This window comes from Loxodonta africana, chromosome 2 (assembly GCF_030014295.1).
Source record: "Loxodonta africana isolate mLoxAfr1 chromosome 2, mLoxAfr1.hap2, whole genome shotgun sequence".
NCBI classification, from domain to species: Eukaryota; Metazoa; Chordata; class Mammalia; order Proboscidea; family Elephantidae; genus Loxodonta; species Loxodonta africana.
Window position 1 is genome coordinate 64723630 of NC_087343.1, and position 18768 is coordinate 64742397.

At 37.7% G+C, this 18768-nt stretch overlaps 1 long non-coding RNA gene across 1 annotated transcript; it reads right to left on the reverse strand.

Moving 5' to 3' along the window:
- Window positions 1-1647: 1647 nt before the first annotated feature.
- On the reverse strand, window positions 1648-18691 carry LOC111749969 (uncharacterized). Its single transcript, XR_002785134.2, has 3 exons — window positions 18519-18691; window positions 14992-15138; window positions 1648-3254 (listed from the first exon to the last, which is right to left on the reverse strand). It is a non-coding gene; the product is annotated as an uncharacterized LOC111749969 (long non-coding RNA).
- Between the last annotated feature and the right edge of the window lie 77 nt (window positions 18692-18768).

An 18768-nucleotide genomic window follows, 5' to 3' on the forward strand; every position in this document is an offset into this window, starting at 1 on the left:
TTCACACTGCATCTTTAAGGTACACCCACATAGGAAGTGAAGTTTTTCTTCTAGTGTGCACGTACATATTGTATTTTCCAAAGATGGTCACCATATTTCCCATCCTGCATGACCTTTTTACAGTGTGACTTTGATAATTCTCCTCACATCAAGAAATGGGGTGTACTGGCTCCATTTGAATCTGAGCAAGTTTATGTCTATAGCAGAAGTAAAACTATAAGACTTTGAAGGTTAGGTCCTAAAAGGCAATAGAGCTTTCTTTTGGTTTCCTCTCAGATTCTTGCTCTTGGAATCCAGCCACACCAGCATGCTGTAAGGAAGTCCATACTAGCACAGACTCAGAGATTATACGGAGAGGCCACATGCAGGTGTTCTATCACAGCCCAGCAGTGGTCCCAGCTGACAGAAAAGTTCAACTGCCGTCAATGAAGATTCTTCCAGATGATAACAACCGCCACTTGTTGAGCCACTCTCAGTCTTCCCAAATTAGGTCCCAGACATTGTGAGAAATAACCAGCCATCTTTACTGGCTCTGTCCAGATTCTTGACCCAGGGAACATGCATGCTAATAATACAGTTGTTGTTTTAAACCAATATGTTTTTGGAGTGATTTGTTTAGCAGTAATTTTTTTTTTTTTTAATAGGGAACTGTTTCAGGTAGTTTTTGTTGTTGGTTGTTTTGTTTTTATTTCTGAAGTATCATTACAGACTAAAATCCCAGAATCCAATCAAACTAATTTTTGATAATTATAAAAATTAATATTTCTAAAATCTCTAGAATTTTTATTTACCAATAACAAAAAGCAGCAGTTGATATAGTCTAGCTGCATTGCTGAAGATATTACTTTGATTTTTTAAAATGTAGTTTCTTATGATGTCTTTGTCATTTTTTTAGATGACATCTTATGATGTCATATTGTACATAGGCTTGTTCTTCAATCAAATGTTCCCTCTAAAAACTGACATTAACTCTCATTACAGTTTATAGCCACAAGATAATTTCTTCTTGATGATGCTCAGAATATAGGTATCATGCTGCTATTTGTTTGCTTGTTTGTTTGTCTAACTTTTAACCCATCCAAAACTTTTAAACCATCAATCAATTTCTTTAAAGTAGAATAAAAAATTAATGCCACTTGCCAAGTTATTTTAGAAGTTTTATTTAAAAAAGAATCCATCCATATTTTTACAAAACATCCCAAATACCTTAAGATTGTCTTAGCCTGACCTAATACAACAGCATTTTTAATACTCACCTTAACCCGAGACCCATTGCTGCCGAGTCGATTCCGACTCATAGTGAGCCTATAAAAAAAAAAACCAAACCCACTGCTCTCGAGTCGATTCTGACTCATAGCAAGTTTTTTTTTTACAGCATTAACTTAAGTTTAAAAAAAATAATAAATAAATCTTTTTATATTTCATTAGTATTTATAAGAATTAAATTTTATTATTACAGTTACAGGTGTGGTAACCAGCCCCCAAAATGGCCTCCATTGATCCTCTGCTCCAGATATTTACACTTTTGTATAGTCATCTCCCACATTGAATAAAGTTGACCTGCATAACCAACAGGATACTGCAGAAATGACAGTGTGTGACTTCTGAGGCTATCATAAAAGACATGTGGCTTCTCCTTTGCTCTTTCTGGGGGTAAGCCAACTGCCATGTCATGAAAGCACTCAGTCAGTTTATGGAGAGGCCTACACGGGCTCCCCAGCAGCCAGCATGAACTTGTCAGCTCTGTGAGTAAGCTGTTTTTCAACTTCCTTTAGCCCCAGGCAAACTTTCAGAAGACTGCAGACCCAGCCAGCAGCTTGACGCAAGCTCTGAGAGATCCCAAGTTAGAATTGCCCGACTAAGCTGATCAGAATTCCAGGCCCCAGAAACTATAGTATAAGTGGTCAGATAATTTGTTATGCAACAATAGAAAACTAACACAGTAAATATAAATAGGCTTGGGAACAAATAGGTAACTAATACAAGTAAATACAACACCCAACTTGGACGGAAATAGAAATGTAATAGCATACCAGAGCAGAGTCAACCAGCTACGCGTCAACATCATGCAATGAGCATGAATCTGGATACATTTTATGGAGAATTTGGAACACATTGGTTAATCCAGCCACTCTGTTAATTAGACATCTGTTAAGAGAGTGTCCAAGTTTCTTTTGGATGATCTGGTCTCTCCAGAGTAAAGATTTAGTGTACCACCTACTAAGTATTGCCTCTCAGCTCCAAATTCATTCTTCAATACATGCTCTGTGAAAAGGGATGGAATTTCTTCAAGCATTTCTCCTTTACACTGAGTATGACATTTAGCTTTCTCAGTAGAAGGTGCTGGAGGGGCAATGCAGGAGGATGGGAGGTGAGTCAGTTGTATGGTATTCTGCCCCAGACACCTCTCCAGAGGCATAGTTCCTTGGCAACTTCATAGCTTAGGCCTGGCCTGCTGATCACCTTCCCATGACCCTCCTAGCATGAACACTGCATGCTCCGGTCCTCTTTCTTATACTAGTACCCCACTACCACCACCGGATTTGTCTCCTACTGTCCTCCTGATGCCACAGCCCTCTTAACAGGACCACCACATGTTCCAGCCCTTCTTCCATTCCCTCTGCAAGTCCACCCACCTTGCCACAGGCTGTGACTTGCCTCATGGACACTGTACACCCTAGGCCTTTTATCTGCATTGATGCTCCCCATCCCTTGCACACTCACATGCCCAGCCACCAGCTCTGGCTCACCTGTGGACTGCCAACCCCCAGGGGGTTAACACCAGAATCCCTGCTCCCTCTGCATGCCTGCACACCCAGCCACCAGCTGCAGCTCTCCAGTACCCACCTAAGCTCCAGAGGGTTGTTTGCTGCTTGCCCAGTAACCACAGATTAGCTTTAGCCCAGGCAAACCAGAGAACCTCTCTAATATCCAGTGTATTGCAACTCACCTTTTCCAAGGAAGTCTGAACTCCAGCCTGGAGTAGCGAGCCCTGGTTGCAAGTTTGTCTTTCCTTAAGTACCCTCCCCTCAGTCTAAGAATACCAGATAGCATTATCTTAAATCTTATAGTTACTCTTTGGTCATAATTTAACAATTTCTTATATTAAACTTACCCTGCTCAAATCACTGTGGGGTTTCTACATCCTGACGTGGACCCAAACTGATAACATTTATGTTTCAAAATTCTTTCCCCAACTCTTTATTCTCCCAAAGATGACATCTAGGTACATGAAGAAGCTTACTTTCTTCTCTCTGGAAGAAAAGAAATGAGTGAAAGAAGCAGGACTCAAATTCAAAAGATGTTCCCTGGATCTTCATTGTTTTCATCTGTAGAGGGGTAGATTGGTGAGCTCCCTAAACTGGTTACAGTGAATAAAACTGATCACACTTGGTCTTTGGCAGAAAATGATGGTAATCATTACTAGAGACTGCGATCCTGGCTCCTGCTTTGGAAAATCTTTCACACAGCAGTCTCTTGACTCTGATCAGGCATCTTCTGGGCCACTGGCCCTCCAGCATTTCTGAGACCCCACTCCAGGTGTGAAGAAACCGTACACACCAAGCGCAGGCCCTAGAAGCCAGGACCACAGCCTCAGGCTCACCCTTCTAGCTTTCTCCAAGCTTACCTTCATGTCATTGTTCTCACAACATTGGTCAGGGCCTAGAGTTAAAGGCTGATGTTGGCCTAGAATTAAAATCCTTGGCCTCCCTTATTGCTTTGAAAAAGGAGCAAACCACTTCAAAACTTTTCACACTCCTTCATGCCTGTCTTGATGTTTCTACATTCTCCCCATTTAAAACATAGCCCCAAGAAGGAAGGAAGCAAGTATCTTAAGAAATAAACAGTAACCTTAGTCCCTGACCTTCTCACATGCCCTCCTCCTGGCATGCTCCTCCCATTGTCTCATGGGGCCAAAAAGGGCAGGGCCTTGACTTGCTTTAATCCAAATCCTTCCTAGAGAGACCAAACCCTCTAGGCTCTGTAATAAATGTTAAGATCTAGCCTACCAAAGTTTTCTTTAGATATATTTCTGAGCCTTAAAGAAATTTAGAAAATTCCTTCTTTTGACAAAGTCAAGCTTTCCACACTGCCAGCATTATTCAAGAACCCTGTAAGTTGACTCTTTTTCTTTGCATTCTGGCCATAACAGTCCTAACTCCATTTCTATTTCCATGATTTCTCATTTTTTCTCCTCCTGCTACAGAAAGATGCATGGGCCTGACCAGGAATAAAACTGTATACACAGAAATTCAAAGAGTACAAAGTATATTTCAAAAACTTTTACCTCCCATTACATACTTCTACTGATTGAGGAGAATAAATAAATGACAAGTTCAAAGATAAATAGAAAAGATCAGGACAGAAAACAAGTAAGGTCCAGGAAAGGACAAGAAAGTTTACTCAATGCATAAACTAGTACTCAAACAAATTAAGCAAAGTCACTGAGATCATGGACCACCTTCCGTTATCTGTCCTTAGAAAATAAAGTAAAATGCCGCAATCTAGGACATCATTCATTTTTGTGTCACTTAAAAACAAAAAATGCTGCCAATTAAACTGTGAAACATCAATTGAAAGATAGATTCTGGTTTCTGCCTTGAGCACTGTGCTCTTTTAAAGAACTATCTACTGAGGATCATATTGAAAACAGCAACTCAAAAGGTTGGATAGGAACTTTGGGAACAGTGAGTTTATGTTAACAGTGAAGGAATAATTCAGAAAACAAGGGTGAGAATGGTTGCACAACGTAAAGAATACAACTGATATCACTGAATAGTACATGCAGAAATTGTTGGATTGGTATACGCTTTGCTGCAGGATGCTGTCTTGCAGCAGAATGACCAGCTCAGGAGGTTCACAGAAGCACAAGGAGCTACTTCTCAAAGACATTTTCTGAGAAACCTGAACAAACTATAAAAAGTTTTATGATCTCTAGGCTTAGTTTGTTTTTGCCTAAAGAACAGCAATACAAGTCCTGCCAATTATATCATTCCCTCCCATCTGCAAACTGACGACATGCATATTATTGTTGTTGTGTTGTGGAGTAGATTCCAGCTCATAGCGACCCCATGTGACAGAGCAGAACTGCCCCCAGGGTTTCCCAAACTCTTTATGGAAGCAGATCGCCAGGTCTTTCTCCCACAGAATGGCTGGTAGGTTCAAACCTCCAACCTTTTGTTAGCAGCTGATCACTTAACCATTGCGTTACCAGGGCTCCTTTGATGATATGCATAGTGATATAAAAACATTAATTTATATCGAAAGAATATAAATGAAGTATAAAAATACTATAAGAATTTAAAATTACATCATTATAGACTCTAGTAAAGGAATACCATATAAGGACAACAATTACTAATTACTTATAACTCAGTCCTCTACTTATACCTACCAGGAGCTACATGAGTTTATAAAACTGGACTTCCGGTTGTAAAAATGTTCAAAATTAGTAATGAGAATGTTTTACATCTTTCAGTGCACGAAGAGTCTATCAAATCAAGAACATCCTAATGAAATTGGGAATAATTTAGAGAATGCTTACTTAATCCTCTCATTTTATAGTGAGTCAATTAAGAAAAAAGCCATACAACCTTGTTCTTGACTTAATGATAAAACTTGAAGACAGGCATCGCAATGTGAGTCATTTGATCTAATAGGACAACTTGACGCTCTGTGCCAGCTCTAATACTCAGCTTCCTGAGCTACTAAAATTACCATGAACATTAATAATGATATAAAAAAGGAGTCTGGTTTAAATAAATGCAAGTGAATACAAATGGGGAGGAGATCATTTATTGTGATGGATGTGTTCATTGAATGCAAAAAGGAGATGATTGAAGATAGAGTGAAAGGGAAAAATCTGTAAATATCCAGACTCCCTGCAGTAGAAAGGGACTAAAAAAACTAACCACATGGAAATTAAAGAAAAGCCAAAAGAAAACATTCAGTTTACATGTAGAGAAAATATTAAAAGTATCTCACTGAGGGCAACAAAATTAAGGCAATGCATTTGCAGAACCAGTTCAAATATTCATTAAATGTAATGAAAAGGAACAGTATAGGGCCCAGAGGCACGGGATATCAGGCTGTTGATGGAAAAATAGAAACCAGCAATCGAAAGGATCACTGTTTTAAATCAAACACACAGAAAATTCATCAACACCAACAATTTACTGCAACCTATATAAATGCACTGGTACAAATGGACACGGGTGTATCCTATAAAAACGTGGAAGAGGAAACCATGATGTATCAGCAAACTAAAAGGGATACAAAATATAGTTCCAAAAAGCAGTGTGATCTAGATCTACTGGGCTGGAATAAGTAGAAGAGGAAGCCAACTTGGAGACATTATTTGAGAGATGCCACACACACACACAAAAATCTTTTTTCGATTAAAAATTACTACCTTGCCAGCCTTGCCATAGTTCACAAAATCCCCTTACTAATCACTCCTTTACATAAAGCCATTTAAGACCTTAGATTAAAATATTAGTATTATCTGGACAGTATGGAATGGTAAATCATTTCCAGTTTTCCCCGAGCCTTATTTCATGCTGATCCTCCTGAGAAAAAGCCTGTGTCCTGCCTTCCTTCCTGATGGATGCACTCTTCAGGGCTCAGCTTAAACACGCCCCAGTAACACTTTCCATGTCCGTCTAACTGTCCTGGAAGAATGATCTTTCTTCCCACTGCACTCTGTAGGGATCTGTGGCACAGATTTCATTGCCTACAGCTACATATAGGCATGTTTGTTTCCCTCCTGGGCTAAGGCTCCTGTAAAGTTAAAGCTGCCTTTCTTCCTCCATCTTTGCCCAGTGCAGGGCCTGGCATATTACGTTCTACAAAAGCTGAATGAATGAAAGTGTTCTAACTATTTGGATAGCTAACTAGTCATCATGAAGATATGTAGTGGAGTATGAAAGCGTTATGTTGAAGGCAAAGGTCATCATCACTGTGGTGAACATTAAGTTAGGGCTGATTAACCAGCTCCTAAAAAAAAAAACTTTTTTAAAAGGGTCTCATAAAACTCTAATGCTCAGCAAACACATGGGTACAACTGAGAAAAGGACTGCAATGGGAAAGAAGTAGAATAGACGGAGGATACAGGGAACAAAGATAACTTTCCTCCTTCAGCATTTTGCTTGGATCAAGCCCACATACCTCACCTGCCGGTGACAGAATTTAGTGTGGTGGAATGGGGAGGGTACCAGATCACCTGAGACATACGAGAGTTGAAATTTTGCAACTGTATGCATCTGTCTGCCCTCTAGGGTTCAAAAGGATTAAATGAGAAAAATATGTAAGAAATCACTGTACAAAGTTCTCTAGGAATGAAAAGTATTACTTGTTTTGATCTAACCAACAAGATGATGTTGTAAGATGAGGTAAGAAGCTACCTTTTACCTAAAATAAACCATGCAGGGAGACAGGTTTGCTCTAGCAATTTAAGTTGGCACAATAACTAATGAAATTCTTCAGTGTTTTATCAACAGATGATAGGTACACACACATAACACACAACTATTGACATTAATGAGGGAAAACTTTTGTTACGGATTAAACAAATTGGCATAATAATGTAAACAGGGGAAATGGTAGTTCAAGTTAAGTTACACATATTATGCCTAAGAACAAGGCTACGAGGCATTGGTGGTTCAGTGGTAGAATTCTCATCTTCTATGTTGGGGACCTGGGTTCAATTCCCAGCCAATGTACCTTATGCACAGCCACCAGAAGTCTTTCACTGGAGACTTGTGTGTTGCTATGATGCTGGACAGGTTTGACCCTCCAGCAGACGAAGATCAACTAGGAAGAAAGGCTTCAGTACCTACTTTCAAGAATTAGCCAATGGAAACCCTATGGATCACAATGGTTTCAGCTGCAACCTACCACGGGGATGGCACAGGACCAGGCAGTGTTTCATTCCACTGTGCATGGGGTCCCCATGAATCAGGGGCCAACTTGATGGCAGCTATCAACAAGAAAGGACAAGGCTAAAATTTCGTGGTGCATTAGCACTGAGTTTAAACCCGCCCTGACTGGCTATCTTCTATCTAACATAGAACTGAGCTTGCTACTACAGATGGAAAAAGAGGAAAATAAGCATAAGGCAAAAAGGCTGTGTAGAGAAAGGCTTAAAAAAAAAAACTCACAGAAGAGTAGAACTGGAAGAGACCTTATAAATCACCTAACCCAGAAATCATCATTTCTGCACCTATGATTCAGTTGGCCAATACAAGACACTCTACAATTTTTTATATCAAGTATTTTGTTGTAGGGCCTGCACATTCCATTTCTGCAATGGCCCCTCCACTCTCAGCAACTTCTAATGCCTCCTGAACCCGGAATACATTTACATTTATGACCTTTGAAATCCAATCACTTCACTTCTCCAAGGAGGAAACCAAAAGCCCAAAGAGGCTGTGACTTACTCATTGTTACATGTCCAACTGTTTGCTGGCAGTGCTACAACTTAAAACCCACATATCCTTCTGATTTCTAACCAATATGGGTGCTACAAATTCTAGTGGGAAAGACCATTGGGTAACAATTTGGTTGGAAAGAGGAGACTAGGAGACTTGCCTTGAGGTTTTATTTGCACAGCAAATACATTTACTTAATTATATATTTATTTAAGGTACAGGAGACTAACACCTCCTCAAACTACTCTGTGGCATCACTACTGTTTCTAATACACTGCTCCTTCTGCTTCACCGTCTACCTCCAGTAAAGTCTATTATCATCTCGGTAACCTCAAAGAGGGTATTGAAAAAGAGGAAGACCCTCAATGAGATGAATCAACACAATGGCTGCAATAATGGGCGCAGATATAGCCACAATTGTGAGGATGGCACAGGACCAGGCAACCTTCCGTCTGTTATACATAAGGTTGCTATGAGTCGAAACCTACTTGATGGCACCTAACAACAACAACCCCAAAGATATTTTCTGGGTTTATATTGTATGTTGACATCAACAACTCCAAAGGCATTATTTATAAATATGTTTTATCCTAGATTTCCATCTCTATATTTGTTATAAATTGCTTAGTTTAGAGATTAAAAAAATTAGTCTGAGGAATAAAACAAGATTTATTATAAAGAAAGAGAGCAAGCACATCTGTCCCCATGTTGCAAATATGGGGACAGCTAAGGCAAGGGGCTGACTCGCACAAAACTATCCTACTTCTGTGGTTTTTTTTCAAACTGAATTTAGCAGACAATTTTTCTTGCTTCAAATTCCAATAATCTGACATGTACCCCAAATTATTTGCTGCTGCCTTAAAATAATTGTTCATTTCCACCATTTATAGCCCACTTTTGGAAAGCACTTAGCAAGCTATGGAGCCCTCTGGGTTTTTTTAAATAATATTTTATTGTGTTTTCCTGAAGTTTTACACAGCAGTTTAGGTTTCCATTCCACAATTTCTACACAAATTGTTCCGTATCATTGGTTACATTCTTCAAAATGCATGAACATTCTCATTATTTCTGTTCTAGTTATTCCATTTCCATTAATCTACCTTCCCTGCCCCTGTACATACTCATCTTTGTTTTAAAGTAATTATTGACCATTTGGTCTCATATAGATGATTTTATTTATTAAACTTTTTATTGTACTTTAGAGGAAGGTTTACAGAGGAAACTAGCTTCTAGTTAAACAATACACGTATTGTTTTGTGACATTGGCTGCCAACCCCAAGGCACATCAGCACTCTCCCCTTCTCGACGTTGGGTTCTCTGTTACCAGCTTTCCGGTTCCCTCCTGCCTCCTCATCCTTGCCCCTGGGCTGGTGTGATCTTTTAGTCTTGTTTTGTTTTATGGGCCTGCCTAATCTTTGCCTGAAGGGTGAACCTCAGGAGCGACTTCATTACTGAGTTGTAACGGTGCCAGGGGCGGGGGGTGGGGGGCATACTCTCGGAGTTTCTCCAGCCTCTGTCAGACCAGTATTTCTGGACTTTTTTTTTCCATGAGTTAGAATTTTCGTTCTACATTTTTCTCCAGCTCTGTCCAGGCCCTCTATGTGATTCCTGTTGGAGCAGTCAGTGGTGGTAGCCAGGCACCATCTAGTAGTACTGGACTCAGTCTGGTAGAGGCTGTGGTAGCTGTGGTCCATCAGTCCTTTGGACTAACCTTTCACTTGTGTCTTTGGTTTTCTTCATTCTCCCTTGCTCCAGACGGGGTGAGACCAGTGGAGTTATCTTAGATGGCGGCTCACAAGCTTTTAAAACCCCAGATGCTACTCACCATAGTAGGATGTAGAACATTTTCATTATGAGTCTTCTGGAGTTTTTGAAAAGAAAAAAAAAAAAACTATAATGGAGCCAAAATATTACCCACAGTTGCTTACATTACAGTAAATAGAGCCATTTTGTAAATTTCTTCTTTCCACAATTCGTGACTCACTAAGTATATGAAATATGCTGGTATTTTAATAAAATCTCTAACTTTTCCTTTATGGTACAATAATTACCAACACAAGACTGACCTCTACTGGGAACCTCAGTCCTTGTTCGATGGATCACAACTTGTGAAAAGTCAAACATCCTAACCCAGGGACCTCATAAAAAAAAAAAAAAACCCACTGCCATCGAGTCGATTCATAGGGCCTTAATATATCATCTGATTCAGTTCTCTGAAAAGATAAGAGTGAAGAATTTTCTGAAATCAAAATCTTCATCAGCTTTAAGCAGTAACTGTATCTAATTACACTCAACATTTCGATAAGAAGAAACTATAAAGCAATCTACAAATGGTTTTGGTGTATGCTTTAAATGTTAATGATTGGTTCAGGTGATTATTACAAGTTGGACGACAAAAACAGGATTATCTGGTCAGATTTGACCATTCTGTACATTCTATTTAGAAAAGTCTTAAAATTTTTTTCTAAGCATCAAAATTCTTCTTAAAATATTGAAATCTTCAGGACAAGCTTGCATACGGATAAAAATCCTGGTTTCAAAATAGATTACTATGCTGAATCACTGGCATGACGGCTGGTTTCATTTATTTCCTCTGTGCCTCTTATTATGGTCTGTTTTAGGATCTCATGTGAAGTAGCTTTCAGCCACATGATTCTAATCTTTCAACACATGATTTGACTTTGCTTTTTTTTTTTTTTTTTAATAACTTCTGAGTCTAAAACACACCTAATTAAAAAATACAGACACAGAGATATAGATATCAGTAACTAGAGAAAAGCTGTAACTGCGGGCTCTCAGAAAATCAGACATTTTTATTGCACTTTACCCGGGCATGACTATTTTTAACAGTAAACAGCTCTGCTATCTTGGTAAATTATCACTGAAATGTTTTTGTTGCCAGGGCCCTTCAAAGGTCAAGTGTTCTTAGTGGAAACAGTGAGCAAAAGGTCTCTTCAGTCCTACACTGGATTAGTTTACACTGATCAAAATACAAGTAATTTAAGTATCAATTATGGTTTACTTATTTCTCATGATGATAAAATAATCTTTAGTCCTATTTTTTGGTTGTTGTTTTGTTTTTAAGTAAATCTTTATTTGTTCTACTAGACATACAGAGCAATCTATTCTATACCACTTAAGGAAACTACCTCGTTATTACTATTAAAGAGTTGTTGGCAGCTCTAAGTAAAACGTGTGGGACTAGAAGGGAGAATATTTTCTATTCTCTAGAAAAGGCTCTAGATATTGCAATTGTTCTCAGTTGTAATAGGAGAGCTCAAAAGGAGGTATCATAAAGTGAGTTGTTATTGTTGTTAGGTGCCATCCAGTTGGTTCTGACTCATAGCAACCCTGAGTACAACAGAATGAAACACTTGCCAGTCCTGCCTCATCCTCACAATTGTTGCTGTGCTTGAGGTCATCGTTGCAGCGACTGTGTTAATCCCTCTCGTTGAGGACCTTCCTCTCTTTTGCTGACCCTCTACTTTACCAAGCATGATGTCCTTGTCCATGAACTGGTCCCTTCTGAGAACATGTCCAAAGTACATGAGGCAAAGTCTCGCCATCCTTGCTTCTAAGGAGCACTTTGGCTGTAGTTCTTCCAAGACGGGTTTGTTTGTTCTTCTGGCAGTCCATGGTATGGTCAATATTCTTCACCAACACCATAATTTATAGGCATAAATCCTTCTTTGGTCTTCTTTATACATTATCTAGCTTTCCCATGCATGTGAGATGACTGAAAATACCCTGGCTTGGGTCAGGTGCACCTCAGTCCTCAAAGTGACATCTTTGCTTTTTGAGACTTAAAAGAGGTCCTTTGCAGCAGATATGATCACGCATTCGCGTTTGGTTTCTTGACTGCTGCTTCCATGGGCGTTGATCGTGGATCCAATTAAAATGAAATCCTTGACAAGTTCAATCTTTTCTCTGGCTGTAATGATGCTGATTATTGGTTTAGTTGTGAGGATTTTTGTTTTCTTTATGTTGAGGTGTAATCCGCACTGAAGGCTGAGGTCTTTAAGTGCTTCAAGTCCTCTTTACTTTTAGCAAGCAAGGTTGTGTCATCTGCATAATGCAGGTTGTTAGTGAGTCTTCCTGCAATCCTGATGTCCTGTTCTTCTTCATATAGTCCAGCTTCTCAGATTATTTGCCCAGCATACAGTATGGTGTAAGGATACAAAACTGACATATACCTTTTCTGATTTTAAACCATGCAGTAGTCCCTTGTTCTGTTCCAATGACTGCCTCTTGGCCTATGTACAGGTTCAGCATGAGCACAATTAAGTGCTCTGGAATTCCCATTCTTTGCAATGTTATCCATAATTTGCTATGGTCCACACAGTTGGATTCCTTTGCACAGTCAATAAAACACAGATAAACATCTTTCTGGTGTTCTTTACTTTCAGCCAAGATTCATCTGACATCAGCAATGATGTCCCTCTTTCCACATCCTATTCTGAATCCATCTTGAATTTCTGACAGTTCCCTGTCAATGTACTGCTGCAACTGCTTTTGAATGATCTTCAGCAAAATTTTACTTGTGTGTGATATTAATGATACTGCTCGATAATTTCCACACTCTGTTGGATCACCCTTCTTTGGAATGGGCACTAACAGAGATGTCTTCCAGTCAGTTGTCAGTTGTCCAGGTCTTCCACATTTCTTTGCATAGACAAGTGATCCCTTCCAGCTTTGCATCTGTTTGTTGAAACATCTCAACTGGTATTTTGTCAATTCCTGAAGCCTTGTTTTTCGCCAATGCTTTCAGTGCAACTTGGACTCCTTCCTTCAGTACCATCAGTTCTTGATCATCCGCTACTTCCTGAAATGGCTGATCATTGGCCAATTCTTTTTGGTAGAGTGACTCTGGAATTCTTCCATCTTCTTTTGGTGCTTCTTGTGTCGTTCAATATTTTGAACATAGAATCCTTCAATATTGCACCTTGAGGCTTGAATTTTTTTCTTTGGTTCTTTCAGTTTGAGAAATGCCCAGCATGTTTTTCCCTTTCGTTTTTCTAACTCCAGTTCTTTGTACATTTCATTATAGTACTTTACTTTGTCTCCTTTACTTTTACTTTTACTATACTTTTCCTTCTGGTGAGTAGACCTAACCAAATATATACATCATTTTTTTGTTTTGAAATAGGCACAGTTGGTGACATTTTAAGGAAAACATAATTTATTCTAGATCCTCAGATGAAGTAAACAATCCACTTAAGAATTCTCAAGGTGGAATTTGTGAAATTGTAAATGCATTTTTTAAACTAAATCTTATCTTCACTAGGAAATTATGAAAGCTATATAGCAACACAATTTTTTTCACTAAACAACTGAAAGTGACATTTTTAAAAAATTTTAAAAGTGCACTATTGCCCCATCATTGTTTCCATTTTATTTCCTCAAATTGAAAGTTTGAACCTTAAAGTTAACTAGGCACTGACACAAACAATCCATCAGAAGGCACTCATTTTACTACTAAATTAGTGAATACATCCTCTAGTTATTCCAGGCAATGTATGGTTCTTCAAAACTAAATAATAAATACATTTCCAAGTTGATCCAAATTAACAAATTCTCTCTGTTTACTAACAGAGAGATCCCAACTTTTAAATCACTTGGGTACCTAGGAGCAAATAATTTCCTTAAGAGCCAATAATAATAACTTGTGTTTTACAGTAATTTGCTTGCCTGGAAATCCATTAAGCTGTAATGCCAAGGTATTATACTATTTTGCAGACTTTGTTGTCTTACGAAGGGAAATGCAAGAATGATCCCAAATACCTTAAAACTAGGATTTCATACTTCTCATTCTAAAGTGGTATACTTCAGATTTAGGAAAATACTATGATAATGGATACAAGTAGAGTTGAATCTCTCCATACTGCTGGTTTTTGTAGGTGATAACAATTTTACTTTACTCCAGGCCATAATGTCTAGAGTTTTTTTTTAATTTTTATTTTGTTGTGTTATTGTTGTTCTTGGGATGAAAGTGAAGATAGGATTTAACTAATACAGCCACAACCACATAATAAGAGCCACTTTAAATGATTCTTCTTTTTAAGCATGTTAAAATATTTTTTGTGACATTCCAAATGCAGAAATATTTAATTTCCTGTTTCTGTACATGAGCAGCTCATAAATGCTGGCTCTTTAAAACCTACATTTTCTATGAAAATGTACAAAAACTCTTTTATTGATGTGGGAATATCAGAGTCAAGCTGCTGTGTGACACAAGTGCTAAGTTATGATGTATATGTCCGTTAAATTTGCTATGCTCCCAGATAAGTCTTTCCTAAAGGCAGATGCAGGCACACAAAAATGTGTGAGAAACCAGAATGATGAATGGGTAAATTTCATCACCTTCCTCAGACACTGACTGTCCTCAACCTTGAAAATTTGCTGTAGTGTTCTTTTTTAAAATTTTTTCTATATGGGACACTCATTTGATAAGTTCCTTATCAGAGTCCCACAGAGTAATGATAATCCCTATGATATTTTCTACTTGTCTTAGTTAAAATAAAAGCAACTATATTTAAGAATAAAACAATACCTTCAATCATACCTAAAAATGAAGCAAATATATGGTTGGATCCATTGCGTGTCACTTTGCTTTTGTTCATCACTGTTGCAGCATTTTTTGTGGGAATTTGTAGGAAACTCCATAAAAAAAAATCTTCAGAGGATATTTGTTGCAGGTGACCAAAAGAAACTAGAAATGAATATGACAAAGCTATGTTAGAACAATGAAAAAATTGCAAATCAAAAAGAAATTTGAGGTAATAAGCTTAGAAAATAACATATAAGTTTTTATGTAAGTATCTAAAAAGTCCTTGTAAAACTCATAAAACACTACCCACTAGAAGACCATACAATGTAGTAGTCAGAAGCTTGGACCTTGCAGTCAGACAGGCTTGTTGTAACTGCCAACTATATTACTCACAAACTACGTAGCCTTGGGGAAGTTACCAAACGTTACTGAGCCTGCTTCCTGAGCTGTAACATGGAGATAACAGTTCTACTCTGCACACATGGGATCACCATGAGTTGGAATCAACTAACAACAACAACCTTATAACTACAGTGAGGATTAAATTAAATAAGTATGTAAAGTGCGTGTAGCATAATGCCTGGCAAATTTTAAGTATTCAAAAAATTTTAATTTGATTTAAACTCTTTGGATATGATTTTATATGTGTTTTAGGGGTTGTGATTTTTCTAAGTACCAGTCAGCTCAGTATGTTCCTAAACTCTGCGAAGCACAATATCATGAATAAATAACCCTTACCATGCTCAACTGTTAAAATAAAGCATATTGTAAAAAAAATTACTTTCACTTGCTTATTTTTTCAGGGAGTTTTAAAATAGTAACTTAGTAGTTCGCTTTGTAGTGAATTTGGTGAAAAAGTATATACACACAAAAATGACAATTATAGGAAGTAGCAGATGAATAAACCCTATGGGGAAATATAACTATTTTTTACTTAAAGAAACAAATTGACAGACTTGCCAGGTTAAAATCATGGGCGACCTGAGGTGGGGAAAATTAATATGAGACCTTCCCCCCACCATACTATCCAGGGATTGAATTTGCCTCATCTTCAGAAACTTCGAGGAAGGTTACCTTGATGCCGAATAGGAGGGATGGGCACATCATCCCTGAGGGGTTATGGTCACAAATAAGCCCTGGAGCAGATTTGCAATGCAAATCCTTACCACCTGGATGTTACAAAAAGGTTAAGTTTTTAATTTACTTTAAAGTAGTCCCATAATGGTACTGCCTGTAGATGCCCAGCACTGCCTTCTGGGAGACAGCACTGTCTTCTCAAATTTTAAATGTCGTGACCAAGCACAGAAGGAACTGAAGCACAATGAGCAAGAAACAGACTTACAAAGACTAATAATTCCATTATTATTAGATACAAATTATTAAACTATATTTACGATGACTAGAGAAATAAACAGCATGCTTTAAAACAGAAGTACTCAGTAGAAAAGCATAAAAAGTGACCAAAGAGATTTGAAAAGTCCCAAACAGAATTTCTAGAAGACATGAAATTTTAAAAATCTAATATATGAATTTAACAGGTGACTATACACACGTGAAAAGAAAACCTGGTGGCATAGTGGTTAAGTGCTACGGCTGCTAACCAAAGGGTTGTCAGTTCGAATCCGCCAGGCACTCCTTGGAAACTCTATGGGGCAGTTCTACTCTGTCCTATAGGGTCGCTATGAGTCAGAATGGACTTGATGGCACTGGGTTTTTTTTACACACATCTGAAAAGTGCTAAAATGGAAGAAAGATCTAGAGAAATTATCCACAGCCCAGCATAAAAAGACAAAAATATGGAAGCTACGTGAGAGATTAAAAATTAGAGGAAACAGTTGGAAGGTCTAACATATTTAAATTAGTTAGAGATTCAAAATTAGAGGCAAGATTATGACAGGGGCAATATTTAAACTAATTAAAGATCTCAAATCCCCTAATACAAGAGGCCAAACAAATACTAAGCAGGACAAGTTTTTTTAGAAAGTACACACCTAGCTACATCACTGTGAACTACAGAACACCAAAGACAAAGAGAAAATCTTAAATGAAGTCAGCCCCCAAAAAGACACTATCTATAAAGTAGTTTTTTTTTTTTATAAAGTAGTGGCAATTTTACTTGCAGTTGACTTAACAGCAAAAATGGAAGCCAGTTGATGAAGGAATGAGAACTACAACATACTGAAATAAAATAACTATCAAGCTAGAATTGTATACCCAGTGAAAATTCCTTTAAAGAATAAAAGCAAGAGCAGAACTGCCCCATAGGGTTTCCAAGAAGCACCTGGTGGATTTGAACTGCCAACTTCATGGTTAGCAGATGAACTCTTAACCACTATGCCACCAGGTTTTCAAAAGTAATTAAATATAAATTATCTAAGTATTACAGTTAAAAACAAAGACCGTAAAACATCATTACACTTATACACTCCTTATAATGGACACATCTAAGAAATACAGAATAATTGCAAAGAAAATCATTACTAGAGATAAAGCGTAGTATTTCATAATGATACAAAGGTCAGTCTACCAGGAAGATATAAGAAATCATAATGAATTTCAATGGGATGATATAATAATTCTCTCAGCAATTAATATGAAACCAGACAATATAAAATCAGAAAGAATATAAACAATGTAAACAAGATTAGAGAGATAAGGAAAAAACTGTGTCTAACAACTGTAGAATTGATATTCTTTGCAAGTGTACATAGAATGTTAACAAAATTTGACCATATATTGGCCATGCAACAAGTCTCAACAAATTTCAAACACTGAAATTATAGAAACCATTTTTCTGACTTCGGTGTAATTACTTTAAAAATCAGCACCAAAAAGTAGAAAATTTCCATATGACTTCACCAGTGATTTCTACTTAAGATTCAAGAAAGAAATAATTTCAACCTTACACTAAATCTTTGGGAGAATACAAAAAGGGGCTATTCTCCAGCTCAATTTATAACCTTGATCAAAAATGTAATAAAAATAATAAAAGAAATTTTTTACTCATGAACATAAATTGAAAAACTAAATATCAGAAACAAAATCTTATATTGAGATGGTAGCCCATCATGACTTAGACTTACACCCGAGAATGCAAGGTTGGTTTGATATTAGAAAATCAATTAATGTCATTTACTCCCATTGATGGATTAAAGGATGAAACCTACAAAATCCTCAATGAATACAGAAAAGGCATTTGATTAAAATCCAACATCAACTTATGCCTAAAACAAGCAAACAAAAATGTTAAGCAATCTATTTATAGAAGAGCTTCTTTTAATATGATAAAAGGTGTCAACAACCTAATGCTAAAAGCTTTCCCTTTGAAATCAAGAACAAGATAATGACGGCCTTCCCTTTGAAATCAAGAACAACATAATGAGGGCCCCTATCCCTACTTCTATTCAGCAATATAATGGAGGTCTCCAGTGAAGTAAGGAAAAAAGAAGCAAGTGGTATAAGGATTGGAAAGAGTATTGATTATTTATTGCTCCATAACAAATTACACCAGAGTTTAGTGGCTTAAAACAACAAACACTTACTATCTCATAGTTTCTGTAGGTCAGAAATTCAGGCAGAGTTTAGCTGAGTCCTCTGACTCAGGGTCTCTCAGAAGGCTGCATTCAAGGTATTGGCTGGAGCTGCAGTCATTTGAGGAGCAAGTATCTTCTTACAAATCACTCACGTTGCTGTTGGTAGCCTTCAGGTCCTAACTGGCTGCTGGAAGGGACAACATGGCAGTCGGTTTCCCTCAAAGCAAAAGAGGGAGAACGCAAGAGAGAAGGCAAACAA